We start from the raw sequence: 7,125 nt of genomic DNA, 5'->3' as shown, positions 1-7,125 counted from the left end.
CCCCATCTCCCTCACCCTTCCCCATCTCCCTCCCCTTTTCCCTCTACTCCCTCCCCCTTCCCCCGTCTCCCTCACCCTTTCCCCATCTCCCTCACCTTTTCCCTCTACTCCCTCCCCCTTCCCCCTTACCAACTCCCCTTCCCCATCTCCCTCCCACCCCCATCCCCAGTTATTACCAAACGACCCCCTACTGAGCATGAAAAAAATAAAAAATATAACCACATATTCTGCTAAACTGTAAAAATGCTTTAAAAAATATCATTAATAAAAATCTAGATGACATAGGAAGTCACCATACCTAGGACCACAATACACCATACACCATACCGTGACATTTCCATCTTACATTTCTCGACTCACCATTCCTCAAGGATGACGTAACCCACTACGTGTCACCATACCAACCAACACCATACATATCTGCACCATATTCTGAAAGACTTATGTTCAGTTACTAGTGACGGTAAAGGAAGAATTCTCACTATACATACTATATCTAATTCCTTTCTCGCTATACACGCGTTATCTAATTCCTTTTCTTTCCCATTCCATACGATTTATCTCCTTCGATTGTTCAAATTAATGTCTCCTTCATATTTTCCTTATTTTCCACATGTTGTTTCCTCTTTCTCATAAAAAAATACGATATTCGCCTTATTTATGTTATAAACGATTTCTTTCCCTTCTTCTTCATTACATACAAACATATTTCTTCTCCAATCTCAAACGATAGTCTTCCTTCTTCTTCTTCTATTTTCCGCAATGTCTTCCATATTCTTCTATTTTCCCCAATACGTGCGATATTTCTCCTTTCGCGATATTCAAATTCCTTACTTTCTCTCTCTCAATCAATCGTTTGCTAGACCTATAGAACACCTTATGAGGACTAACACAGCCTAATTCTAGATTCTTAATTACACAAGAAAAGAAGAAAAAAAGAAAAGATATATAGTAAAAATAGATAGATTGACATATCCTATCTTAGATGATGGCTCTGCGAAGCTAAAAGATCTAAAGACATAAAGGGAAGAGAAAGGTTATATCCTAAGAAATGATTATAGTAATTAAAAAATACATATATCATTATAATCCTAGATTTGTCTTAATCTAGATTAATTAAGAGTGATGATTAAAGAAGGAATATAAAATAATCCTGATACACATTTTTCCCAATAAGGACGAGGTGACAAAAGAGAAATTAAGCTTTATTGGTAAATCTCATGGACTTTGGTAACATCATTTAAAAAAATCAAGACGTTAAAAATGGTTATTTATAATTACAAACATTCATTTTTTCAGTATTACATTATCTACTTCCTATGCTTTTTTTGTTTTGTTTTGTTTTGTTTTTTTTAAATCAAATATTTCTATCTTTCTCAATTTTGTAAACTTTTTTTCATTGTCTTATCATCTAAAGATTTGTGTGTAAATGACATTTTCTAAAACATATGATTATCCGAAAAAAAAAATCGTTCGTACTGATTTCAAAGAAAGGACTTAGCCCAGGACGCTTCCAAATTATTATTTTTTTCTGTCTCCTCTGCTCCATTGCACAAAAAGAATAGAATCATCACAGCCAAAAGGATAAAGTAATTACAGATAATAATAATAATAATGTCAAAGGTATTTCTAAACAGGTTAAGAGTAGGAACACTATTTTCTCTAAAGTATGAGCGTTTATAATAATGAAATCATTTCTCTATTTGTTTGACTGTGATATTCCTAAATAAGTGTGCAATGTCAGTTAACCAAATAATCTCCATATCTACTGCAAATAATTTGCAATTTCACGTATGAAAGTCAAGACTAACTTCGTTTTACGGCATTCATACTTAAAGCTTGTATATATCTTTTATCATTTTAAATATATCAGAAAATGGTTAAAAAAAAAAGGGAGAATAGATTGAAAAAAAAACAGAAATTTATACACTTAGAGGTAATGTTGAAATATCCTTTTTTATATAGTTATTTATGTCTATAGTTAGATCACAGTCACGAAGACTTCATAAATTCATGTTATCTTTTAAATGTCTCACTTATTTTGGAAGTCTTTTCAGAGAACAACCAAAGATTTCTTCTTTAAGGCTCTTTGTCAAGGCTCTGATTTTCCCTCGAAGAAAATTAGGAAAAAGTTCTTGCCTTATAGATAATATTTGTTTACAGCCATATTGGTACGATAAACACGAAGAAAACATCGCAAAGCTTCTTTTTTTTTCCTTTTTTCTAAATTTTCTTGAAAGATTAATGACATTGAAAACACTGTGACAGAAGGTCTTCAAGTCAATGAATTATTAGCAATATCAATATTAATGAAAAAAAAGTATATATTATTTGTTTTTATTTTTGGAAAAAAAACGAATCTATGATCATAACTTTGCGATATCTTAACTAGGGTTCTTACGTGTGTGTGTTCAAAGGAAGAGAGAGTATGCATGAGTCTGTGTCTTTGTCTTACAGTCACCAATGGCTCTGGAAGACAACGCAAGCAAAGTCTCCGTATCACTTTGGAAAATGGCTCTCCATTGACTTAGTAAATACCATTCGGTCGCGGTGGTTCGAGGCAGAGAGAGCCATTCTTCCCGCTGACCATTGGCACTGTCACATGGTGCCACCGGGGGCGCTTGACACCTGGTGAATCTGAGGGAGAGTGACCTGAGGTGCCAGCAAGAAATGGGAAATGCTTCAATGGGTTTTGTGGACTTGATTGTGCTTGTGTATGTACGTGTGATTTATGTGCAAGCATATACATGTACATATACATATACATATATACATATACATATATACATATACATAAATACATGTATGATAGTGTTTTTAGTGTTTTATTATATTTAATTATATGTGATGTGCATGTTATTGTCTTTATGTTTTGTGATTCATACTCATGATTAACGTTCGCATTTCTTGCTGCACCGCAATTTAACACTTCCTACATGTTATATCACATAAAACGGCTTGAAACTGATTAATCTAATCGCACATCGATAAGTCAATGAACTTTTGGGTATCACATTATTAGACATAAATCACTGTGTCGTGACAAGTTTTACATAAGTGAATGTCGAAGAAAAATCATTTGCTGTTTTTCCCTTTTTCTTTGTCACTTTTGCGGAAATCTTAATCCATTGATGTATGTATATTTTCCTGATCATTTCGTCTTTTCCTAATATATTTTTCCCCGTAATTCGAATTCGTTGGTATTGACTCCAGTTATCTAAGATGAGAAATAGGCTTATGTAATGAGGCATAGGCCTATATAATTATTTATTACTCCTATCACGACTCAGTCATTCAATTCCTAAGCCTTTGTACCTAAACAATGATTGGAAGAAAACGTACCAATCAGAGCATGTAACTATTTACCTGATCTGTGATTGGCTAAGAAAGGAACCAATCAGAGCATGTACTTATTTACCTGAACTGTGATTGGACGAGTATCGAACAATCACCTTTAGCACACATTTTCGGATTTATTTTTTTGATGTTTTTTTTATTTATATATATAGATTTTTGTATTATTTTTTATCTATTTATTCATTTATTTTGTACCTCTCTATTTGAAAGACGATTTTGTTTAAACGGTTAAGTAAACAGTGCCACGTGCCCGTCGATTTTGTTTTGTTTTCCTTTTGTTTTTAAATATATCTATATCTATATAATTATCCATATAGCTATATCTGTACACCACAAAGCATCTACATAATATTACCTCGCCATCCTACAGCCTCTAAAAAGTCTATGAGAAAAAGAAAAAAAAAAGAAATGAGAGGGGGGTAAGACCCTCTAAAAACACTAGAGAAGAGAAAAGAGTAGATGAAAATGATAGGAAATGAAAGTAAACAATAATATCTACCTACACAGAATGAATGATCAAGACCGAGTGAAAATTCAATGAAAAAAAAAAACAAGAATGAAAAAAGATACACATAAGATTAGGCGTAAGACTAAGCGAGGTTTTCAATCTTATGATTTATCTACACAATTGCCATCGCGGGAAAAAAACGGCAAAAATTCATACAGTGAGACTTTTATTTTATTTACTTATAACAATATATATATCTTTGTTTTCCAAAACACATACACGAAATAACACACGGGGCCAGCGCTGATAACAATTTTAATTTGTTATTATTATTATCATTTTTTTTAGTTCTTCTTTTGAGTGAGTTTAGATGGCTGCTCCAGGACCTTCGGTTTCCAACAGAAAGGGAGAAGAGAAAGAGGCAGAAGAAAGGAAGAAGAAGTAAAGAGAAGAGAGAAAGGAGAAGTAGAAGAAAAAGGGGAAGAAGAAAAAGAGAGCTTAGAGGAAGAAGAAAAATGCTAAAAAAAAAGAAAAAAAACACGAAATCCCGAAAGACGGTCTCGGAATCACGCGTTTTCTCGCCGAATCCCGCAGAAGACGAGGGTCCTGCGAGCGCGCCGCATTCTATTGAAGGCGTGCAACTGTGATGTAAATAATGGCCATATATATATTCCCAAAAATCTATTGCAAGGTTGTAGCGTGCTGATGGAAATGAAACGAAACGAAAAAAAAACTAACGATCAAACAAAGGCCAATGAAAGAAAAGGGGAATTTTGCTCTCCTTTTTTAAGGGAAACCGGGAAATCAATTGCTGAGGTAGATGTTGTCACCAAGCAAAAATACTAACCGTAGAGGAAGATAGAGGTATGGTGAATGAAACTCTTTTGTCCAACCATAATAATAACTGTAATATAAGGCTTCCTAATATAATAGGCTTTGAAAAGGGACGGGTGGGGTGGGTGGGGTAGTGGGGGGTAAGGGAAAGGGAAAGGGAAAGGGAGGGAGGGGATAAAAGGGGGAAAGGGGATATTGGACACTGGACGCCTCTGCTGAGACGCCATTTTTTTTTTTTTCTTAAAACAACAATCAAACAAAAGCAAGACGAACGCATGGCACTGTCTACGTGGGCCGCAAGCATCTATGTCCTGAGCTTTTCATGGTTTTCAATGAGAGTCACGCAGGGAAGGACCCGTTGAAAGGAAGGAGGGAGTGATGGAGAAGGGGAGAAGGGGGGGGGGAGAGAAAAGGGAATGGGAGAGATAGAAGTAGGGAACATAGTGATAGAAATATGATTCAAAGAGATACAGTAGAGAGAGGGGAGAGGGAGGGAGAGGGAGAGGGGGGGGGATGGATGAGGATAGGGATTAGTGAAGAGGATTAGAAGTATGCGTAATGATAATAAGGATAAGGCGATAGTGAAGGAGCTAGGGGTTGGTGATGAGGGAATAAGAAAGAGAGAAGGATTAAAAGGAGACAAAAGCGGACGACGTTAATTTGTTCTCCGTGAAGATAGAAATACGAGAAATGAAATAAGATAAAATAAGGGTTGATAGGGAGAGAGAGAGAGAGGGCAAGACACAATATATAATGGCGTTCTAAAGTGGATACAAAACAGAGTCCCTTACGATGTAACAAACATTATCACACTGCATTAAAGATATACATATACATATATATATCTATGTCTATCATAAATTCATCTCTAAAAATGACTGAATTCGTCTCTATTCAACTGATCCTTCCCTGGTGTATAAGAGGACGAAGGACGATCGTATCAGAGGGCAGCGAAAGGATATTCAAACCTGCCAAAGTTGATGCGCTTTTGTTTTGTTTACGGCGCGTCGCTGTATATGGTATCGGAGAGCGTATAGTGGTGAGTCGTCCTAGAATCTATTGCACGATTTCTTTTTGGAAACGCATCGAGTCTGTATCTCTGTATTTCCTGTTATGGGGTTGTTTTTGTAGTTTGTATATATTTTTTTGTTATTATTTAGTTAACCATTCCAAAAAAAAATGTTTTGAACAAATCTTGCTAGCGGTTTTAAGACTACGAAACACAGCCCTGTTCAACCAGTCTCATAGTGGTCTGTTCATATTTTGTTTATCATTATTGGAAGTTATGGTAAGTTGTTTAGGTAATTAGGTCTATATTGGTTTGATAGTCATTAGAAAAAAAAGAGACAAAAGCTGCAATCCTTTTCTGATATGATTTCTTCTAACCTTCTCACAAGAATTGTACTGGTGGATCAACCTGAGTAGCCATCACAATACCTTTAGCTGGTAGGCATTTTAAAAATGTATCTTTCGTCTTCTTCGCTTCCCTACCAACAACTTCTTCGTTGTGGCATTTCCTTTTTCGCATGTACGAGTATCAGCCTTCCCTCTAGTTTGGGAGAAAACATGTCTACATATATATATATATACGGAAAACAAATCAAATACAAGCTTTCTACAAAGTGAAGAGAGATCTATCTTCCTGAATAAAAAGGGATGAGAAGCAAAAGATTGAAAGGACTTAATTCTACATTTTCCAGGGAGATTTACCTCTCTCTTTTAGACAACGACAGCTGTCTTTGGCAAAATGGCGTCATCGCAGCTGAGCAGTCTACACAATCGCCTACAAAATCACATGCAGCCAATCAGATAACGCCTTGCAACGCATCTCTCCTCTCGACAGCCAATCACAAGATCGCGTTCATTCGAGGAACCAATCAGATGTTATCTTCCAAGCTGCCCATATTTTCCAGAGACCAATCAGGGGCTTCGTCTTCAACACAGAAGGAAAAAAATAGAATAAAAATAAAAAGTTGTCAAACTTGCCTATACTACTTCCCAACTATTTATTTACGTGGTCATTGCTGCTTAGTAGTGACGAGGCTAATAGCATTAAGAAATTACATGAGAGGGAAGGCATACTCGTAGCAAAGAAAAAAAAAGATAAAAAAAAAATCAGAAAAACACACACACAAAATTCGTAATCTTCTCCATCTTCTTTAGGGTCCCAAAGGACTGTTTTTTTCTCTTCTTTTCTTTGTTTCTTTCTTCTCTACACCGTTCCTACTATTTACACCATCTTTCCCCCCCTTTATCATTTATTTTCACCTTCTCCCCTTTTCTATATCATGCTTCTTTTTTCTCCCCAAACTGACTTATGGTACTTATATCACGTCTCTGCTTCAGTTATGGTCTCCTCTTACTCTAAAACGGTTCCTCTTAAGGTCACGGAATAGAGAGAGAAATACGATTCTACTGACCTTGCGTGAGGCTTTTTATTTATTTATTTTTTTTTTACCCTTATTTTGAGTTTGTAAATGAGATCA

The sequence above is a fragment of the Penaeus japonicus genome, unplaced genomic scaffold, assembly GCF_977035675.1.
Source record: "Penaeus japonicus unplaced genomic scaffold, GWHDUDI00000001_assembly GWHDUDI00000019, whole genome shotgun sequence".
In the NCBI taxonomy this organism is placed as follows: Eukaryota; Metazoa; Arthropoda; class Malacostraca; order Decapoda; family Penaeidae; genus Penaeus; species Penaeus japonicus.
This window is presented reverse-complemented; position numbering follows the sequence as displayed.